Genomic DNA, 23,725 nt, shown 5'->3' on the forward strand with positions numbered 1-23,725 from the left:
GTATCCTATCCCTCCCCTCCAGCGTATCTACAACTTCTCCCAGTTTAGTATCATCCGCAAATTTGCTGAGAGTGCAATCCACACCATCCTCCAGATCATTTATGAAGATATTGAACAAAACCGGCCCCAGGACCGACCCTTGGGGTACTCCACTTGATACCGGCTACCAACTAGATATGGAGCCATTGATCACTACCCGTTGAGCCCAACAATCTAGCCAGCTTTCTACCCACCTTGTAGTGCATTCATCCAGCCCATACTTCCTTAACTTGCTGACAAGAATACTGTGGGAGACCATGTCAAAAGCTTTGCTAAAGTCAAGAAACAATACATCCACTGCTTTCCCTTCATCCACAGAACCAGTAATTTCATCATAAAAGGCGATTAGATTAGTCAGGCATGACCTTCCCTTGGTGAATCCATGCTGGCTGTTCCTGATCACTTTCCTCTCATGCAAGTGCTTCAGGATTGATTCTTTGAGGACCTGCTCCATGATTTTTCCAGGGACTGAAGTGAGGCTGACTGGCCTGTAGTTCCCAGGATCCTCCTTCTTCCCTTTTTTAAAGATTGGCACTACATTAGCCTTTTTCCAGTCATCCGGGACTTCCCCGGTTCGCCACGAGTTTTCAAAGATAATGGCCAATGGCTCTGCAATCACAGCTGCCAATTCCTTCAGCACTCTCGGATGCAACTCGTCCGGCCCCATGGACTTGTGCACGTCCAGCTTTTCTAAATAGTCCCTAACCACCTCTATCTCCACAGAGGGCTGGCCATCTCTTCCCCATTTTGTGATGCCCAGCGTAGCAGTCTGGGAGCTGACCTTGTTAGTGAAAACAGAGGCAAAAAAAGCATTGAATACATTAGCTTTTTCCACATCCTCTGTCACTAGGTTGCCTCCCTCATTCAGTAAGGGGCCCACACATTCCTTGGCTTTCTTCTTGTTGCCAACATACCTGAAGAAACCCTTCTTGTTACTCTTGACATCTCTGGCTAGCTGCAGCTCCAGGTGCGATTTGGCCCTCCTGATAACATTCCTACATGCCCGAGCAATATTTTTATACTCTTCCCTGGTCATATGTCCAACCTTCCACTTCTTGTAAGCTTCTTTTTTATGTTTAAGATCCGCTAGGATTTCACCATTAAGCCAAGCTGGTCGCCTGCCATATTTACTATTCTTTCAGAGAAAGAATACTTACTATTCTTTCAAAGAGTAGGGATTAGATGCACAAATTAATTATGTGCAAACGCTTTAAGAAACAGAAAGCTGACTTTTTACCCCTTGGTCTATCATAAAATATGGAGGTACTTTATTGTTGTGTGTTGATAAAAACCCACACCCAAACTATATCTATATAAAACATTGATGTTTACCCCTAGAAATGTTAATGGGAGTTTTTGTTTTACAATATTTTTTTTGGACTGTATGTCTATATGCTGATAAATAGATATGCAAAGAAAAGCAGATGATCTAAATTTGAAATATCCTTGCAAGGGCTCATTATTGCTATTTTATTCTTTTAGTTGTTTTTGACTGTATACTTATATGCATGAAAATTAAGAGTCTGACAGTATGGGAAGCTAAAATCCTTTCTTTGTCTGTTTTGGTTTAGCAGACCACCACACATTGAACTTTCTAATCAGATGACCAACCCTAACTTTGATGTGGCAGGATTGCCATTGGGAGGAGTGAAAGGTAATTCAATTTTGCTTTTTCTTGTCAGTGTTTATTGAGCAAAATTATACCAGTCTGGTTGCTAGAGTGTGTATCACCTAAGCAAGGAGGCAGTGCATTGTCTGTTATGTTTGACTCATCTTTAATCATCCCTCATATCAAAGTGATTCAACTCTTAGCAAAATACACACTTGGATCTGGAGCATAGTGTGCCTGATTGAAATATTTCACATTCTGCGTTTGTGGATCACGTGATGCATATGTGATATGTGTATTTTCAATGTTTCCTCATATGAAAAAAATGAAATTTTCTACTATTTTCACTCTTTCTGTTAAAGCATCTGTTAGTTATGTTAAGTTCTGTCTAAAAAAGTTCTACTTATTCCTTAAAATTCAAATATTATCTCTAAATCTGCAGCAACTGCTGAGATAAAATTGTAGAAATGCTGACTTTCATTTCATTGTCTGGCTTTCACTATACTTGCTAATATTTGGCAGCTTTTCCCCATGTACCAGCCTCATTTTATATCCCTGCTGTTATGTTCTTGAACTTTGTCATGGCTACAATCCTAGGGCATCTGAACTGTCAGATATAAAAGTGGGAAGAGAGAAAGAGGCTATGAGAGTTGTAGAAGGCAAAAAGCTTAGTAATGTGCTGATGAATTTCCTTCCAGCGGATAGTTTTCACTTCGCCTTCATTGCTGTCACATTTCCTTAAATAATAGGAAGACTTTTCCACTAATGGGCAATGGAGGCTGTTCGCTTGATGAGAACTTGCAGAGGCAGCCTGCCATGTGCCTTTATCTTTTAAACTGAGGTGAAACAAGCTTGCCTGGCTGCAGATAAGCGGCTTAGAAGCAGTCCTATTCAGATGTACCTGTCACTAATTTATCTGGGGTTTTTTTGTATTCATATATACTGTTCTATGTGCAGCGGAGCATTAAATTGCTTTCCACTGGGAGCAGGTCACATTCAGGGGTCGACAGAACCATGCTCCTGGATGAAGAATACTTGATTCATACAGGCTGTGTCTGTCGAGATCTTGGCAGCTGAATTTTCTATCTAATTAGAGATTTTACTCAGGCTTTTTACTGGAAAAGCTGATAACATTTTAATATAACGTAGATAGCCATTAAGAACCTTTTCAGCTGCACTGCATTTATGTATGTTTTACAGAGCAAAATGAGCGGCTGCTGAATATTGGTATGTTTGGATTGACAAAGAAAATTAATCACCTTTAGTGATACCCATTGTTGTGGTAATTGTGCAGTAAAGATAAATTTCACTTCCCGTCAAATGGTAGCAAGCTTCCCATTTTATTTTATTTGTTCAATTTTGATAAATATTCTTTCATGCATCTTTTTAGCTAAGTCAAACGAAAGAAATGAGACTTAGGCTCTTTTTAAAATATCAAACTGGAGGCCAGCCTAAAATCTCCCTGAATCCCTCTTGCTGAAAGTGTTTCCTTCTGCATTTTAAGAGATGTTCATTTCAGAAAGTCTGTTTTGAGTATTCTACACAGTTTGCAAGAAGACAGTTGAAACTCATAACATTCCTGTGTTTGGAGTGCGTAAAGAATGTATTTACTGTTCGAGTACTCCTACTATTTGTGTAACATAATTTTTTTCAGTGTTTGGTATTGCTAAGAAGGGGTAGAAATGTGAAACTTCAAGCTATTTGTCTTTGCTGTTGCTTCTCAGTTTGTAAACTATGCAAAATTAACCAAAAAATGGCAAAGTGGTTGGTAAATGAAAGCAATAAGAGTGACGTTTCTTTCATGTTGGTAGTTTGCAATGACATGAATCTTTGTTGAAAAATAAATTTGTAATACAATGCTTGTTTTTTTATTGAGAAGTGAGCATTATTTACTGAGATGCAGGGCAAAGCAAATTTGTTAATTTCTTACACTAGCACAGAAAAAGTTTAATATAAACTAAAAGGGGGATTTAACACTCCACTTACTGAAAATCATTCCTTTGGTTCTTTTTTTCTTTGGCAGGAATATTTTTGACATTCAGTATACAGCAATTGTCTTTTTTATGATATTAATGTATATAAGTGTATCACAAAACAACCTATTGGATCAGTCTTGCAGAACTCACAGTATTTAAATGAATCATCACATATTCTAACCTGTAAATTAGACAGTGACCTCTAACCTTGTTAGACTGTCTCATAAACTGTGTTGCCAAATACAGTTTGTACATTTCACAACATTTAATTGGAAAGGTAACACTTCCTGAAATATGTATATTCCTCCAAATTACATTCTCTTTAGTTAGAACCTAAGAGGTTTAACTACTGAACAGAAAATAACACAAAAGAAAATCCAACAGACCTTTCCTTTGAAGAAAGTAAAATATCCAGTGGGAAATCGACTCAAATTTGCAGTGTAATTTACTGTATTTCATGCATTTGGATTCAGTTGGTAACCAACAATAAATCTGTACTTTGTACTGAAGAAATTAATATTCAGAATTTGAAAGTCAACTCATAAAATGAGTTACCTAAGTCGTATGGTATTTTTCTGTTCCCTTATTGAAGAAACATACATTAGAATCAAGTTTCTGGTGGTCATGCTTATGTAAAGTGAATTAAAAGCCATACATATTCTTGAGTACTTAATTTAAATTCATTTTTGTGAACATCCCCATCCCAGAAAACTTGTTCATTTGAAAATTTGTGGAAAGCAAGACAGAAATGGGTACAAACACAATCAAAGTCCTGCCTTGAGTGCAGGGGACTGGATTAGGAGACTTCTCAAGGTCCCTTCCAGTCGTATGATTCTATGAAAGCAAATCCATTTCAAATGGATTCATAGTGAAGGAAAATGCTTCATTCAGTAGGCGTTTTAAACCTCCAGTCCCCTTTTTTAAAAAAAAAAATCAAAACAAAACAAAATGAAGAGCAATTTAAACCAAAGTAAAAATCAACAAAACTGGCAACATCCTGTTTTGTCATTGTCCTATTTTTGTTTCATTTGCAAGTTTTTGTTTGATTTTTTTTTAAAGAAAAGGGAACTGATGGTTTCAATTTAAAACTCCTACTGAATGTAGCACAAATCTCTGATACTCTCTCCTGTAATTAAATGTTTAAAAAACACTTTCAGTTTTCTTCTTTGTGGAATGTTTTTGTCTTACTGGATTTCTGTGCCTGAAAATGGGAATGAGTACATATCTTGCATGCTGAAAAGCCTTTTCAGTATTTCGTAATGTTATTGGTTACTCACTGCCATTCTCTTACATTTACAACTTCAGTTAAATGTGAAGAGATGGAATGGCCAGCCAATTAAAATACTATAAATATAGAATATTTAAAAGGTCAAAGAAGTTCAGTGCTGTACTTATAACAGAATATAATTATTCATTATCAGTTTGATATTTTAGTCTTTTGGCAAATAATTTAATAAGATGTGGAAAAGATAGACTATAAATCTACTGCCATAGCAAGAAAGGAATGAGCAAATGGAATTCCCAAACTAAACAATTTGCAAAGTCAGAGCTAACTTCTCCTCAGCTCTGGGTAGATAGAGATGTAGCTGGTAGAGGTCATAGTTGTGAGCATCCTTTCCCCCTTCATATTGCTACCTATTGAGGGAACTCATTCAGCAACATCACGTTTAAGAACCTTGGTATCACTTTTGACCAAGCCTTTCCATGGAAAGCCACATGTCAGGCATTGGGTATAAGAATGTTTTGCAATTTGGACAAGCTTTGTCCTTTCTTCACCCATAATGGTCTTGCAAAAGCAACATGTTCTGGTGAACATACAATTGTGTAGGTAATGTATTATAATTTCCTTTTATCAGGATTTATAGAACAGGGGTTACAACAATTTATGGAAAAAGAAAAGGAGTACTTGTGGCACTTTAGAGACTAACAAATTTATTTGAGCATAAGCTTTCGTGAGCTACAGCTCACTTCATCGGATGCAAAAAGTGCCACAAGTACTCCTTTTCTTTTTGTGAATACAGACTAACACGGCTGCTACTCTGAAACAATTTATGGCTTGTTCAGAATTCAGAAGCATATTTGCCCACTGATTTAAGCAGCCATGATTGTACTATGTCTGTCCTGTATCCTTTCCAATGACAGTCTGTAAAGCCTTACATGTTGTAAAGACTCTAGCCACAACCTAGTTCTACTCATGAAGCCCTGCCCTAACAAGTGTATCTGCTCAGTTACCATGGACTCTTTAGGAGGAATCTCATTATTGTGCCAGAGGTAGGCAAGTAATCAGGCCTTTGTTGTGGTGGACTGCAGAATGTTAAATCCATTCCCTCCTCACATCATTCAGAACAACCTCTTACCATCCCCACTCTGCCACCCTCCTCCTACCCGTATGTGGCCAAATCAGCTTGTGCTGAACAAAACCAAACCTCATTTTAGCATTCATGGTAGTGAAAACAGCCTCCTTCAAGTGAATAATACAATGCTGTTTTCCTGATTCAGCAGACAGAAACAGTAGTTTCAGGTGTGAAATTCCACACCCCATTCATCTCAGGGGATATGTAAACTCTGAAGGCTAGAAGCAACAATCGTCAATATGTATTATTATAATAGTTCTAGCTAATATTTGTAGAAGAAGCACATGGGTATTCTGGAACTGTGGCCAGTGTTTGGGATTGAGTAGTTTACCACCATTCTAAATTTTCCAAAATATCTCCTTTTCCTACTTGCTATTTTTTGCATTAAAATTCTGATATTCCTTGAGATGTGGAAATGGCAGGGTCTGTTTATTTGTTCAAAATTTTAAGAATGTACTTTCTGGTTTGAATTTTTTCATTGTTTTTAGAGGTTTGGGTGTAGTAGCTGAGTTTCCAAACACTTCTGGGTGATTATATATGTTTATTGTTATTGTAAAGCTGAAGACTTCAGCTATAAGTGACTCAGCTTTTATTTAAAAAAAAAAACGTTGACATAGTCAAAGGTTGGAGGTGATGTTGTTATCTCCAGAAAGAGTTGGGTTCTTTGATAATGTTATGTATTTACCACTGGAAGGAATATCACCATATTCGTTCAACACAGTAATTCATTACAATTCCAGAAAAAGCTAACTCTAGTGCTGAAATACTGGTGATTCTCCAATTAGCTGCTTTATTTATGGAATCAGTAGGTACATTGTGTAAGTTCCATGTTCATGAAATAAAAGGTAAAGTGTTTTGCTGGATCGGAGTCTTGCTTTTCAGCACTTCGCAGGATCGAGGCTTTAAAACTTAAAAGCTATTGTCACATTAATCTCCAGACCAATATAAATATACGAAATTCAGGGCCACATTCTAAGCCCTGCTTTCCTTTTGTGATACAGTGCAGCCATGATGCTAGCTAACTGGCTGGTGAAGAATGATTCCAGCATGGAGAAAACACAAGCATAGAGCTGCTATAATGCTGTGAGCACCACTTGTAGCCAGGAGTAACTGGGGCATAGAGGGAATGGAAAAATAGGTGTGGGCTGGAGTACCCAGTTACTGGAATGGCTCCCTTGGCTGTAACTAGCTTAGAGTAACTTGCTTAGAGTAGACTGCCCAAGACTTCTCTAACTGATGCTGAAGATGGAACTAGTTCCTGGCATGTGAGGCATGGGAGAAATGTGGCCTGAAGCCGTTTTTCCCGCCCCTTGAGCCCATGATCAAGATCTGTGTGTGCTCAGAGTTCTGTCTGTGTTAAATTAAATGTCAAAAAAACATTTAAACACAGGCCGTCATCTCACACATGTTATGATACGTTTTCTAATGTAGCCTCAAAAAAATGGCCCTGCATAATTGTGCATGTACCTCATGGCATTTGTGCATTCCTACCAAGTCATTACAAACACAGTGATCAAATTGAGTGTGTAAAGGCCAACTGATAAATGTGAAAACAGGCTTTTCAGGTGCATTTTTTTAAGACCATCTTTGAAAAATTGCCCTTATGCTTGACTGAAAGTGGAGTATTGAGTCTCGAGCAGCAACTCGTTTCGTCATTTTGTTCATGAGCTGCCTGAAGCTGTTAGTGAACATGTGAGTCCAGCCCAAGGTTAAAATGGGGGGAAATGCCTTTCCAGGAGCTCATTGATTATTAACTACTAGATATTCTTAATGCAAATACGACAGTGCAACACTCACAACAAGCTGTCTGAGTATACATATTGGAAACAGTCACTGAAAATATGATACAGCAAATAGAGTTTGATTATTAATCAGCAACCTTTAATGCTAAGAAATAAGACCTAAGCTAAGAGGGCTACAGCGTATGCTGGAGGTACAAGCAAACAACATGCAAATGTCACAACTCAGTCCTTCTTTTAGACAATAGTGGTCCAGCAATTACCTTTAAAATGAAGAATTTAGTGAGAGTTACCATGTAGCTGCATCTGAACTAACATAATTATGCTCTATTCTAAAATTAAGGTAAGTTAGGTTTTGGTAAATATTAAATTTTAATAGGGGTTATAGTAATTCTGATATTATATCTGTTCACTATATTAGAGATTTTCAAGCAAAAAAAAATCCAGAATTATGGCATACCATAATAATACCATATCGAAGTGATAGATGAAACATGGTGACTGCTCAGTGCTACAGAGTCATTATAAATGAGAGTAAACGCTTCCTTGTCTTTTATGTACAGTCCAAAAAAGGGGATCCTCATTTAGAGTCCTGAGACCATTAACTTCCAGAAATGCATACTTTGGACCAGGAGCTGATCACATATTGTATGAAGCACAACTAGGGCAAACAGGAGCTGCACAGAAAGATTTTGAAGCTGCTGTCTTTTCCAAAATACAGATTAAAACAAAATTCAATGGAACATTGCTGAGAGAGTGCAGTGTTAAGTAGGAGTACAGATTTGCTTTTGTTATCTGTATTTGCAACCGGAAAAAAAATACTGGAAGGAGGATGGAAAATGGAAGATGTTTTGACTCATGTAACAGTTTAGAGCAGTGCTTTGGAAAAGCCACAGTTGTCCCTCTCATTTTTCAAATTCAGAAAGATGTAATCTATTGCACATTATCTTTCAACTAACCCAATGCCTCACTATATCAAAGAGCTCAGAAGAAAATAACATTTTTAATCAGATCTCAGTCACTAAAAGGCTATTTGCTCTATAAATTCTATAGATAAAGAAATTTGACGCAGAGGTTCTGTGAAAAGCAATTGATTAAAATACCGTATATGCTAAATAATTTTCATCTTCTATCTATTCATTTAGATGAGTGAAAAGGCTTTTTTGTAGAGCTTTCATCATTTTGTGCATATTAATTAAGTTTTCTGTAAGAGCGTGTTATGTTTTTGTAGTTCATTGCTCAGTTTTAAAGCACTACCATTAGTGGCTGCAAATATTGTTATGTCTCCTACGGAAGTGCCTTCAGCTGGCTCTCAGATGCCATCTACTCCCCATAAACCATTGCACATGATTGTACAATGCCTCTTTAAAGCACCACAGGGACTGGAACATGTGATTCTGGGGCTCATCTGAGGGGGACACATAACTGAATGCAGGGTAACCGTATGAAAATGCAGGAACTACTGATCTAAAAAAAAGTAAGGTTTTCCCCCCCTAAAATTGGATTGTCCCATAAAGGGAAAGCTACATGAAAATATACCGTTACCACTGCAGAAATATTTTACCCTGAAATGTCATGTGGCATATGGACTTCCAGGTCATTTGATTACGTGCAATTACGGGGAGGGCTATTGAACATTCAGGTAAAATTGGGCAAGTTTGAAGGTGGAGAGAGCTAGGGACTGAAACAGGATTTATTCATGGGGAAGCATCTTGCATTTTTGGCTATGGAGGGGTTTCCTTCATAAAGTTTTTGCCATTTTAGCCACATTAGCATCTGCTTGACCACTGTCACCCTTAAGCCTGTGGATGAAATCTTGCCTGTGTTGAAGTCACTGAGCATTTTGCTATTGATTTCATTGGAGCCAGGATTTGCTCCACTATCTTTCTTCCCAGATAGCTCCATGATATGCTAAATTATTTCTTTCTAGCAGAGTAAGTGGGAATATTAGCAAAGCTGAACTTCTGTGTACACTCCAGGCAATGACAGTCACACAGCTCAGAACAGTTGAGAGCTGAGCTACTGAAGAGGAAAAACAGATTCTTCTTCCCAAGTTCAAAAGAAATTCCAACTGTTTTGTCATACCAATATTCTACACTGACATTATAAATCTTTGAAACAGTTTGAATTTCATATCATCCAAGCACTAGTAAATAAAAAAGATAAAATAGGCATGTATAATATATTCTAAATATGAACAAATTCTGGATTACTGTTTATTTTTGTGGCATAGTTCACAATTCAGAATAGATTGACATCAATTTGAAACTGTCCAAGCCTGATTCATCCACTTATTACTATGCACTGTAGTCATCAAAAATTAAGATATTGAATTTTGAATAATGACTTTTTTATAGGTAAAATTTTTTCAAGCAAAAATATTTTGAAGGATTTTTTGCATTTTGTGACATGTTCACATTGGAAGACTTCACCATGTAATTCACAATGATCAAACCATGATTCAACCCTTAAGCTAAAAGAAAATTAGGTATCCTGTTCTACTCAGTTTTATACCAAGGTTGGAATAGTTGAATGGCTTAGAGAATGTAGATATTCACAGGATATCTATCGTCAGTTACTGTGGCGGTTCAAATACAAGACAGCACAGAGCTTTTAGCAAGCAAGCGAGCTGGTCTGCCAACTGACTTCTGCCTGTCAGCTTTTCACCTTCCCCTTTATTCTTTCTCTCCCCTCGCGCATTACATTCTCCAACAGATAAAAGGAATACACTGGCTTTGTTTAACATTCTTATTTACCAGTTTCTATCTACCGCATTCCTTGCTCTCGGGCCTTGAGCCCAGTCCTGGGAGGCTTCCCACAGTTCATGTCATCTGGGCGAGATTCCAAGGTTCATGCCCTTGAGAAGAGCTGTGTGTGCACAGCTCCTATACAACACTCCGGGTGTGCCCTGAATGTTGCCAAGCGCATGAACCTTGTATGAATCCTACAAGTTACAATATATTGCCACATAGGAGAAAAAATCCTAAAGTTAAGTCCATCATTAGAAGTTCTGAAAGCAAAAGCAAGCTATTATCATGATCATACCAGAGGTACAGGGAACAGTGGAACATGTTTGTCCAACTTTCAGCACAGCTATTATAGATAAAGTAACATTAGGATTGGAAAGAAAAAATATTAGAATGGCAATTATATACTGGTAACTGCTGTTATTATTCTTACCTCTTTTGATCTGAGCATGAAGCCAAAAAATTGATGTCTAGTGGCTGTTCCAGAGAGGGGGAGAAATTGGCTATAGGTGTTTCTTTGATGCAGTTTTGTTTATTTACAAACAATGTACAAAGTCTTGTTTGAATGCAGAAGGAATCCAGTAGCAGAAAACAGCTTCTTTTGCTCTCAGTATCAAGAACATTCTTTTCAGTCTGCACCTTATCCAAAAATAGCCCCAGAACTCTTCCCAGGTTTCATCCAGGGTCAGCCACCATACTTTCAATTGCTCTCTCTCTCTCTCTCTCTCTGTCTCTCTCTCTCTCTCTTCCTTTTATTTTTATTTTTTGTGTGTGTCTGTTCTACCTCCCCCCCCCACACACACACCTACCCAAAAAAAAATACTCAGCAAAAGCTCCTGTGCAGGTTCATATCTCCTTTTGTCTTTGGTGGGGGTTTATGCTTACACTTATGTTAACTGAAGGGTAAATTCATAACTATGAACTTCAATGGAGTTTTAACTCAACCCATAACTAGGTTTCACCAACTCTTAACATCCTCTAACTCAGCTTTGCTCATTAACCCAATGAGACCCAATAACTCATCCCAAACAAATTAAAAATTATACAAGTTTAACTGTTCACATATGTACAGTGCCTTTCTGTCAAACTCTGTTTCACATCACCACCCAAAAGAATTTTATTCCTACCAAAGTGTCATTGGGGCTATCATCTTCCTGATTTTCATTTCACACAGCTCTTGAGGAACACCTATCGTTTCTGTGGAATTTGCTAGTGGAGGCAGACTCTGCCCATTTATTCTAATGGGGAATTCACCTTTGTAACTACTTTTTCAGCCTCAAATTCCAGAGCTACCTTCTCAGTTTCAGGGAGTAGTCAAGCTGAAATTCTGTCTCTCTAATATCTTCCCAAATGGTCCTTGTAAATAACTGTGGGTTTAGTCCTGGGACCAACTGTATGCTGTACACCATTTAATTTATTTGGGTCAGTACTGTGTGGGTTCCCTCCCAAGATTTATCTAATTTAGGGCTCTTATCCTTCTTTCTTTTTGGATGGTGTAACCAGACCAGGTTCCGTCTTTTAAAAGTTTCCATATATGACCTTCTATGAAATAGCTTTTTCATTTTATCAGAAGCTATCCTTAAATTTTCTCTAGCAATAGTGTGAACTTTCAGTTTTGGATTATAGGCTTTATACATAGTCCAAATGGTTCAAATCCTTTGTTCCTGTTCAGGAACTCCAAACAATAGGTTTGCTTGCGGTCTGTAGCTCATGCCCAGACCTGAAGAGTGCTGGGGTACACTTTGTACTGCCATTGACTGCTGTTCTATAAATCATCAAAAGGAGGAATGGGATATGCTGATTCCAGTCTCTTTGTTGTTTGTACAATGATAGCCAGCAAAAGCCCCAAATCCTACTGAACCTTTCCACCATCCCGCCTGGGTTTTCTGGGTGGTGCTAGTTTTGTGGATGCCTAGAATCTCACAAGCGTGTTGAAACATTTTGAATTCAAAGTTTCTCCCTTGATCTGTTTGTAACTCACCTGGGACACCAAATCTGGTGAAAAAAATGTTTACTAAGACCCCTGCTACTGTCACTGCTTCTTGATTTCTTACTGGGTAAGCTCAGGCTATTACATGAAGTAGTTCATGGCTACTAGCAGGTATTGACTACCCTGCCAGCCTGTCTCTCAAGAACGTAACAGCAAAGTATTCCATGGATGGCCCCACAAGATGCTTCTGCAAAGGGGCTCTCCCAGTGTTAGGGGGTGCCCTTCTTTGACACAAGCATCACAGTTCGCAATTTTTTTTACTATTTGCTGTTTGTCTGATCAAAAGAGCTTTAGCAGCTAAGATTCCCTCAAAACCTTGGGTGTCAAAACAGATTTCAACCACTCCCCATCTTTCGCGTGCTGGAAAGTTACCACTGCATGTAACTGTTATAATGGTTTCTGCCCCGAGGGCAGGACAATTAATTCACTGAAAACCAATTGCCTAAAACCACTTAAAAGAAATTTCAAAGAAATTTCAACAGACTGAATTTGTAAGACACCTTATTGCTTGAATTTCAGTGGTCCAGTTTTCAGATAGGTCACCTTTCCCCAATCACTGTCTCCATTTGAGACCATTTAGGTGGTTCAGTTTTAGATCCCCGTTCCCTAGGGTTTTTAGTCTCTCTGGTCTAATATGTTTGACCTTGTGTCAACTATCCCTATCCACCTTACAGAGCCTATTATGCACTCAGTAGCCAGACTCCCATTATTGTTATGCAATTGTTAAGATCGAAACAAAAATGGTGGAACTGATCCTTGCACCTCCACCAGGCTTTGCCCCATCTGCTTGGTGTTCCCTCATTTCCTGAACTGGGGGAGAGGCTGTCACTAGACACTTGTGACAGTCTGGTTTGGCCTGTCTTAATTTATTAACAATGCTTTTTGTGACCATCATTTGTCACAGTACCATTTAACTGTTTTCTTTAATTTTTACATTTACTGCCAATATCCCTTGGTTTACAAACCAAATTTGTCATTTGTTTTAATTATTCAGTACAGTCATGAACCAGATTAGAATTTCATCTTTCATCATACATACTAGACATAGAGCTGTGTTTAGAGGACTCATTGTAATCTACTTCCATCTTCCTCACTAGCATCTGCTTCCTCTTCTGGTGAACTGCTGCAAGAAAATGTGGCAAATTCCATAGCTTCTCAGTGTGTCTTTGGCCTTTTTTTCACTGATCTTGATCTGAAAGTTCAAGTCCAGCTATGCATCTATAAATTGATCTATTGCCAGTCTATTCTGGAAGGCTTTGGTAGTATCCAGTGGTGAGCTGGAGCCAGTTCCCACCGGTTCGCTAGAACCAGTTGTTAAATTTAGAAGCCCTTTTAGAACCGGTTGTTCTGCAAGGAACAACCGGTTCTAAAAGGGCTTCTAAATTTAACCGGCCAAAAGTGGTGCCTTAGGCGCCGACTCCATGAGTGCTCCAGCCCTGGAGCACCCAAGGGGAATATTTGGTGGGTGCAGAGCACCCACCGGCAGCTCCCCTCCCCGCCCTAGCCCTGGCCCCGGCCCCAGCTCCAGCTCACCTCCGCCTCCTCCCCTGAATGCGCCGCCCCACTCTGCTTCTCCGCCCCCCATCCCAGGCTTCCCGCGAATCAGCTGTTCACGCAGGAAGCAGGGGTGGGCTGAGAAGCAGGCCGCAGCTTACGGCTCAGGCCCAGGGAGGCGGAGGTGAGCTGGGGCGTGAGGAGGGCTGCCCACGTCACAGCAGGTAACCCGGGGGGGGGGGGGGGCACAGGGGATCCGCTCCCCCCCCCCAGCTCACCTCCACCACCGTCAACCTGAGTGTGAAGCCGCGGCCTGCTTCTCAGCCCTCCCCGGCTTTCCGCCGAACAGCTGATTCATGGGAAGCCGGGGGGGCAGAGAAGCAGAGCGGGGCGGTGCATTCAGGGGAGGAGGAGGAGCGGAGGTGAGGTGAGCTGGGGCCAGGCGCAGGGCGGGGAGCTGCTAGTGGGTGCTCTGCACCCACCAAATTTTGCCCGTGCACCCAGGGAGTCGGCACCTAAGGCACCACTTTTGATGTGATCAGTGGGGGAGCAGCCACTCCCCCTACTCCCCCCCCAGCTACGCTCCACCGCACCTAGGAGCCAGAGGGACCTGCCAGATGCTTTCTGGGAGCTGCCGCAGGTAAGCACCTCTGGGACTCCCCACCTCACCCCCCGACAGGTGCCTCTGGCTCTTAGGGGTGGGGTGGGCACCCACTACAGTGGCCCACGAGACCCTCCTGCCTGGTTCTGGGGGCAGTCAGGGGTCCGGGGAGGGAGGTGGATGGGGGGGCGTCAAGGAACGCTGGGGGGTTGGATGGGGCAGGAGTCCCAGGGGACAGGGGTGGACAACGACCCCCTCGTGGGGTGAGGAGGGAACCCATTGTTAAGATTTTGGCAGCTCATCACTGGTAGTATCTGGGTATGCCAGAAACACAAGTCTCCACAGGTCTTCTGTCAGTTCAAGTGGAGTTTCTCCTTTCCCACTCCTTCTTTCTCTTAGCTGTCCTGGCCAGCTCAGATTGACAGCTAGAACCAAACCACATATCAAGAGCTTGTATCAGGTCTGGAAACGATCTCTTTTCTGGAGGTACTTTCTTCAGCACCAGGCCAGAACTAGGCCACCCAAGTTGACTGCTAGAATTCCCCCTTTCTGTCACTCTTCTCAGTCATATGTTTGAGTTATAATGTTTAGCTGAGTCAAATAAGCCTCCTGGGAAGGATTTTTCCCCCTCAAAGATAGTGGGCTTTTGCATCACTTGAGCTGGGACAGACTATTTTGTCATGTCTCTACTAATAGTCTCCACTATTGCATGGGAAAACTTCTGGTCTATAGCAGTCAAGTTGTTGGTCACCTCTTTGATCTATCTTGCTGTTCCAGCCTGGGAGTTTTGCGGCTGGGCCTCCCAACCTGTTTGGACACTTTGTAGTTGCTCCAGCAGAGATTTGACTTCTTCCTTCATCTCAACCCTCATCCCTTTCTGTGAATCCTCCAGATGCTTCTTTAGTTCCTTTTGTGAAGCCTCCAGGTCTTGTTTTAAATTATTTTGTGAAACAGCTCCAGCTCCAGTTTTAAGTCTTTTTACAATTCCTTTTGATCATCTTTGATTTCTGCAAGCATTGCCATCATTTGCTCCATCTTGATTAAACAGCTCACAATTTCTCTCCTTAAAAACCCCAGAGAACATCCTTTCTCAAATTTGCAACCCTCTGACTCATTAACTGTTCAACCAATGTACTGAATGAGGCAGTGATCCTGTGGAACAAACAGTTTTCATTTATGTAATTAACGACTGTATCAGAAAGCATATGCCCAAGGAAGCATGAGGTAGATGGCATGTTCATATTCAGCCTAAATTGTTAAAGTTTGGCAAATGGAGTCAGGGCTTATAATGGGTCAGGCTACCTTAAGTACAGGTTTCGCTACCAGTCCCTCCCATAATAACCACCTCTGTGTGCTTGATGTATGATCTCTAAGGTGGGAAAAGAGACTAATGTACACTGAATATTGTGCAAAAGCGTTAACAGTGAAGTTGGGTAAAGTGGGCAATAGATTCCCATGAGACAAAGTTCATGAGCCCTATCACTTAACCTGTGTAAAACTAGATTGGTCAAAACACCTGAGAATACACTGTAGGGAACAATCCTGTATTGAATTGACCTGGTGACCTGTTAGGTCCTCTCCGACTCTAATTTCTGTGAGACCACATGAGTAATGGTTAGATTATTTCCCTTATTTACTCATAGGACAAAGAAATGTCAGGCATGTGAGTGCACTTTGAAGTGAGTGGTACAAAACTTTAGCAAAAAGAAAAGGAGTACTTGTGGCACCTTAAGCATAAGCTTATGCTCAAATAAATTTGTTAGTCTCTGTCATAAATATAAAGGGAAGGGTAAACCCCTTTAAAATCCCTCCTGGCCAGAGGAAAAATCCTCTCACCTGTAAAGGGTTAAGAAGCTAAAGGTAACCTCGCTGGCACCTGATGAAAATGACCAATGAGGAGACAAGATACTTTCGAAAGCTGGGAGGAGAGAGAGAAACAAAGGGTCTGTGTGTCTGTCTATATGCTGCTTTTTGCTGGGGATAGACCAGGAATGGAGTCTTAGAACTTTTAGTAAGTAATCTAGCTAGGTATGTGTTAGATTATGATTTCTTTAAATGGCTGAGAAAAGAATTGTGCTGAATAGAATGACTATTTCTGTCTGTGTGTCTTTTTTGTAACTTAAGGTTTTGCCTAGAGGGATTCTCTGTGTTTTGAATCTAATTACCCCGTAAGGTATCTACCATCCTGATTTTACAGGGGTGATTCCTTTACTTCTATCTACTTCTATTTCTATTAAAAGTCTTCTTGTAAGAAAACTGAATGCTTTTTCATTGTTCTCAGATCCAAGGGTTTGGGTCTGTGGTCACCTATGCAAACTGGTGAGGCTTTTTACCAGACCTTTCCCAGGAAGTGGGGTGCAAGGGTTGGGAGGATTTTGGGGGATAAGACATGTCCAAACTACGTTTCCCAGTAAACCCAGTTAGAGTTTGGTGGTGGCAGTGGATATTCCAAGGACAAAGGATAAAATTAATTTGTACCTTGGGGAAGTTTTAACCTAAGCTGGTAAAAGTAAGCTTAGGAGGTTTTCATGCAGGTCCCCACATCTGTACCCTAGAGTTCAGAGTGGGGGAGGAACCTTGACAGTCTCTAAGGTGCCACGAGTACTCCTTTTCTTTTTGCGAATACAGACTAACATGGCTGCTACTCTGAAACAAAACTTTAGAACTGTGTGAAACTGTAGGATTTTACTTTTGTGCAAGGGTCATGAACAATCTGCCATTTTTGTACAAACTTTTTTTCCCAACTCATCTATGTACAGATTTTGGTAGCTGGCATTCATTGACTATTTCTGTTATAGTGTCATATGTAAGTAATTACATTGTAGATATTAATGAAAGTAAAAGACAGTTTTATCTATTTTGCACACTTACTTCGTAACCAGACTACTTATTTATATATGTTAAGGTCAAGGGTTTGGTCTTGCTTTTTGTACAGGTTAGGCCTGTCTGTCCCTCTGTACTTTGTATAGCACCCAGCACAATAGGGCCCCAATCCTAGGTCACCAGCACAATGCAAATAATAATAATTGATAACAAGAGTAATGTACTTTGTACATGGCTAGGGTCCGTATTGTACCTGAGCAATGGATTCACAGAGGAATTAAAATTGTTTGGATCTCATCTGGGTCCTTTTATTCATTGTAAGGGTCAGCTTTTCAAAAGAACACAGCAACCACCAGGTCCCTTTAGGCACTTAATGAATTGGCCAGATTTTCAAGTGCTCATCATGGAACATTTCCCATTGTTTTCACCTAAATGAAACAGCCAAAGTGGCTAAATGGGAAATGAGTTGGTTTGAAAGTCTGGCCTCCATTGTGAATGCTGAACACTCTTGAAAATTTGACCCTTAATATACTTTTTAAAAAAAAGTTTTCAATCTTCAGCTTTAAGTTATGTGCCCATTCCCCATCCCATTTTCTTTTTAAAGACAGAGTGTGAAATGTGTTTTAGAAAAGTTCTTTACTTTACCTGCCCAATTGAAGGATATGCACAGCCTTCACTTGCATAACTGAATATATCACATGTATGCTTGTAATTTTTATGTATGGCAGGATACGAATTTCAGCTCACTTAGGTGGCAGAAAAAAGCCTGTGATGAGGAAGATGCTGTCTGCTTCAGATTATATGGGCATTCAAGATGGGCCTGTTATGAAGGCAAGAAAATGTTTTGAAATGTACCCAGTTTCATAATACTGTCATCTCAAAATACCTTATCTGTTCTTTTCAGAACAGAGCTTCTCAAGTGACTGGAAATCAATTTCAAATGGAAACAAATCCAATTATTGCAGTTTCCCTGGGTCTCTGCAAATTACCAAACTAATGGAGTTTATTTTCTATCTACCTGACAGAAATGTGCATTTAGTAAACACTTTTTCACTTGTGACCACTGCAAGTAATTATCAGACTGAGGTAGCAGATTCTTTTTATACAGATAAGAACATATTCAGGGAGTAATGCCTCATGATGTATACAAAACCTCCAGTATTTATATTTTGAAATTGCAGGTCATATCATTCTTGGCTATCTAGGTTGTGCATGCATTGGTAGAAGCCTTGCATACCAAATGTATGTCCCTCCTCTCTATTGACCATTAGTATTTAGTCACTTACATACACTGTACAGTTTACAGAGATGATTAAATACAAACCTGGAAGAAAAAGGTCAAAGAATTAACTGCAAAGCATGAATGAAACCTCCTTTAAGATATAACATTTAAAAATCAGTTTGCTCTTATGAGTTCTGCATAAAAAAGTGAACAGTATTATTAAGAATCATTCTCTTCATTTGTATGCAAACACTATACTATGTACTGGGTTTCAGCACACTCAAATATATAGTTTTACCGTATCTGTCATCATCACCGATATCATTGTTCATTCCTCCAGGGAGTAATTTACAGTACAGGCATTGCAAATATCTATCTGGATTACTAAAATTAGCAACAGTGTTTCTGACACGAAACATACGGTTTAACAATGCAAAATGCCGCCAGGAATAATCCAAACAATACAAGTGCCTGCATTACACTAATGCGCGGATAGCGTGAACTACTAATACCTTTTAATCCCTGCATTAATGATTTTGGGAACGAAGAGCATTTTGTACTATTGTAAAGAAACCCTTTCTCTCTCTCTCTCTCTCTCTCTCAATATAACAATACAGGATAACCATGCCTTTTGTCCTTCCATTTGGCATGCCAATTGCCTATTGAAATGGAATAATAAGCAAATATTTTGGACAAGGTGTCAGCACTGTTTAGTAGTTTGGACGATACCATAAACTAGAACTCCATTTTTTGCTTTAAGTGTGGATACAGCAGTTGAAGAAATTACGCATTGCATAACTGCCTGTGGCTTGAACAAATGGTTGAGACTTCATTAATTATTAACAAAATTTTATTAAAACTGGTCATTTTAACTGATTCACCTGCATTCATTCCCTGGGTATTTCTCAAAACCTAATGTGTCCAATGTGATGATTCATCAATTGGCCATCAAAGCCCTAACTGTCAGACAGAAGCCCCCTGGGAATATGCCTTCTTCCCACCCACAAGTAACAATATTCCACCAATAACTAACGTCTTCCATTCCTCTCTTTCTTTGTGTGACAAATTTGAGCTCTGATGAGAAATGCCTGAAACTGTGTTCCCATGTCTCAGTCCTGACTGCAGATCTCAGCCAAAGCATTTTCAGCCCTGAGCTCAGAACAGAGATCAGTTGAGAGCCCCTGTTAATGCACTGCTTACATGTTGCATTGTTGGCTACAGGGGCACCAGTGATTGGCTTGGACACTCCCCTCATATTGTCAGATAGTCACTGGGAAAAGTCACCCCAACTAGCCTAGGAAGAGTAGCGAAATATTACAGCAATAGAAGAAGGGTCTGAAGTTGGCTGTGATAACCAGGGTGGGTCTTCCCTGGCCATATCCTGCTGGTGTATTGGGAGTGAGTATTTGTTTTATATAAAAATGGATTGAATTGTAAACAATAATGAAAATTAAATCAATGGGTATTGCCTGCATAGTCTGTTAATATTTCTAGCGAGTTAGCAGGAGCATGGATCGTTTTTAACAATTTAAAATGTAAGCAAACATACTGTATCTGTTTAAATTTGATATTCCATCCACTCAAGCTCTCACTCTAAAATGTTTTTATATTATCAATTGGCTTACAGTGAATAGTATAAAAAAGTGAGTGCCAGCTTAACAGTAGAAAAATGTGTCACTCCTTCTATTTTGTTGTTCAGGTTTTTTTAAAAAGATTTTAATGCCAGATTTATACAAACAGGGATTACATAGTGAATATATATTAAATTAATAAACAAATAATTTCAAAGTTAGAGAATGATATGGTGGCAAACTGCAAAATATGGAATACAAACATTGAATTTAACAGTTTCTAATCTATTATAGGTTTCCTTTTTTATTCCCTGTGTGTTCTCTGTATGAGTTTACTGGTATCTGCTTAAAAGGAAAACCAGTTAATTGGCAGACCTCTTCCCATTATTGAGGTCAAGAAATAGATACAGTTAATTTTATGTGATAACATTAACTGGTGATGATATCCGGATTGCATTACAGTGTTGGCTGAAAATGAAAAAAAAAATCATTTAGCAGAATTATGGAACATAACTATGCAGTTTAAACTAGGTGGAAAAGATGACACTTTTGTTATATAAAGTATGCAAGTGTACACTATTTTTTAGAATCTAACTGGAAGTGACTTTTTTCTAGTAATTTTCATCTCTAGCAACATTCATAAAGAACATTATTAATTTCTGAAAAGGTTCAGCAAAGATACCAGACAAAACAATAAAAAAGCCACACAATATTCCATCAATGTAAGTTTTTGAAGTTACAGATAAAAACTACAGCAGAATGTCAATACTTCTCAATTAATTTCATAATCAATAATTTTCACTCAAGTTCCGTCCTCCTCACCCAAATTCTTAGTAAAGATTTAATAGTGAAGTGCATTTCCCCAAATGAAAATTGTTTGAAAATGGCATTTCTGACCAAATTCATGGAATGTTTGTGTCTCTGAATCTGTATTTTTGTTTTAAAAACTACATTCATCTTCTTTGCATTTTAAATTTTAACTGTACTGAAATGCTAAGAAAAGTGAAGTATAGCTGCAGAATATTAATTATTGATGCTGAGGGTTAATAGAGGATCCATTTAATAGGTATAACAAGGATTTATTATTGCTCACCTGGAGTTCTACAATACAGTTCCACACTTGCTCAACTAAGCACAAATTTGTTTATATCTATCAAGAAGGATTCCACAAATGATATCTGTGTTTGTGTATGAGAGAGGTCAGACCTCAGCATAATATTTTAAAAACTACCAACTTATAGCAGTGTTTGTTTATTGATTAATTCTTGATGTTGACAACATGAAAAAGAAAGATAAGTATTAAATTAGGCCTCAGTACAAGAAAGTGCACAAGAAATGGGGCTAAACAGATACTAAACTTTAAGAATACGTTTAAGCGATTTCAACGTAGGGATGCCTTCCTGAATCTCACGGTCTTAATTTGTGCAGCTGGGACACATGCGTATTGAGATACAACCTAGATTGCAAGCAAGTTCATTATCAGAACAAATATCACTATGACCATTCCTTAGTGAGAACTCTCTGTTTTTCATGTAAATTTCACCATAAGTTATCTTTTTTTGCCATTTAGCAAGGTGCTGCTAAACTATCTCTTTCTCCAAAGCTTTTGCCAGGAGCATTGACCTTTAAACTACAGACTGTATAGGTATTTTCAAATTCCTAATTGACAAATATCTACTGGATATGATGCCCAGAGCAATATTTATTTTTTCATTCTCAGATTTTTCCCTTATTATTTTGCAGTCCAGTCCTGTAACGCTACCCCTGTGTCTGTTCTGAGCTCTCAGTACAACAAACTAGATAGATTTTTAAATGCTAGGCTCAAAATTGTGTACTGTTGCATTTCTTTATAACATGTTTTAGTGCGTCCACCTCAATGTCACACTACCAATGTATATCAGTGTAACCCCTCCCCATATCCTCCCTAGATTACTCGGGAGCAGGCAACACTCACCTGTATGTCTGGGTGCCTGATGTTGATATTAAAGGAGATCCTGAGTATCCCAGTAGTGATGTTGGATAAGTGGGAATCCTCTATCCACTCCTCTGCTACAGTCCCTTTACTGCTAAAGGAGTTTAAAATTGGTGGTGCCTCCACCTGGCTGGCCCCTGTACGCACTCAATGGTGTGCCTTGGGAACCTCCAGGAATAAACCCCTTCAAATAGTAATAATAATAATTAATAATTAATAATCAGTGGCATGGGTCTAACTCAAAAATACCAATTAATAATATACATCAAATATACTAAAATTACAGTTAACACACTTTTCTTAACAACTTAAAGAAACAGAAGTATACCAGACTAAGCTCAAATGTCACTACTAATTTAAATCCACATAATTTAAATCAATTAACAAATGTAATATATAGTAATACATGAAACTTATCTAACTGGGCTACACTGCCACTATTTACCCCACCCCGGTGTATACACTCCTCTGGATTTCAGAGTCCTAGATGCTTGTGTGGGTGCGCTTAAGGATCTGAAGATGGAGACAGCACTCTGTTGGGTCCTGTGTATCAGTCCAGCCAAGACAACAAGCTGCACAACCCCTCTGAAATTGGAGCTGGCTCCACCAAATGTCAGCAGCTCTGGGTCCTGGTTTGATGGGAAGATCACTCTGCCTCTCCTCAGACTCAGTCTCTCTGCTGTGCCCCTTCCCTTGCAAGTATTTTCCCAAACAAGAGTGGGGGCTACTCACAGTTCCTTCACTACAGGCCCACCTCAGTCAGCTCTAGGCACAGCAATAGTCTCTGTCCTGGCTCCAGTGAAACCAGCAACAGCCTCTGAGGCTCTCTGCTCGATGAAGGCCCCAGCAGGCTCTCAGCAGTGGCTTCTAGCTTCCTAGCAGCAGCTCCTGGTATAGAGCTTCACAGCACCAATCTCAGTCCTCCCAAAATGGAGCCCACTCCTGCTTTTCCTGTACTCCCTGGACGAGGAAGTTTCTCACTCTTTCCGCAAGACATCCTGGGAGTTGTGGTCTGTAAGGCTGGATTGCAGCACACAGGATCTTCCCAACTGGAACGCTCCCCATTAAGTTCAGAGGCTACACTAGTAAAGAGTGCCTCCATCAGTTTTCTTTGGCAAAAAAAAAAAAAGGCAATAACTGCTATGGGTTAGTAACATCTATGTTTTCTCCTTTACTTTGTTGTTTTAAAAAAATCCAACTGCTTTCTTTCCCTTGAAGTCTCTCTCTCTCAGATTTCTGCACAGTTTCAGGCTCCTACCACAAGGGCCCATTCCCAGTTGGTTTTGAATCTCTCTGGGTGTACCAGATTTTTCCCATTTTGTCAGAGTGTGATGGGGTGTCCTCTCCACACTTGCCCTGAAGAAGCTAAGGTAGGCCAGAACAGCCAATTAGCCTATTAGGTGGCAAATTGGAGGGAATTAAGATAGAGAGAAAAGTCTTAATGAGAAGAAGCTCATCTGTGTAAGAACAGGCAAGGCCTATGTAAGCTAGGAAGCTGACACCAGAGACAAGCCAAGAAGATGGAAAGGCTGCTGTCACTCCTTGGGAAGAGGGTGGAGTGTTTGTAGCGTGCAGTTGCTCTTTGAGA

General features: G+C 39.7%; 1 protein-coding gene across 9 annotated transcripts in view; it reads left to right on the forward strand.

The window, feature by feature from the left end:
* MGAT4C (MGAT4 family member C) overlaps positions 1 to 23,725 on the forward strand; it is a 678,608-nt gene that overhangs the window by 348,950 nt on the left and 305,933 nt on the right. For 6 of the 9 annotated variants that reach the window (XM_073331101.1, XM_073331129.1, XM_073331109.1 and 3 more), the window contains one exon: positions 1,611 to 1,693. The exons of 1 other annotated variant lie outside the window; for it this stretch is intronic. The gene's annotated coding sequence lies outside the window, so the exon portion shown is untranslated. Of the gene's footprint in view, positions 1 to 1,610; positions 1,694 to 19,946; positions 19,993 to 23,725 lie in introns of those variants that run through there. 2 more of the 9 variants (XM_073331150.1, XM_073331177.1) reach the window with 2 other exon arrangements.

This window comes from Lepidochelys kempii, chromosome 1, assembly GCF_965140265.1.
Source record: "Lepidochelys kempii isolate rLepKem1 chromosome 1, rLepKem1.hap2, whole genome shotgun sequence".
Taxonomy (NCBI): Eukaryota; Metazoa; Chordata; order Testudines; family Cheloniidae; genus Lepidochelys; species Lepidochelys kempii.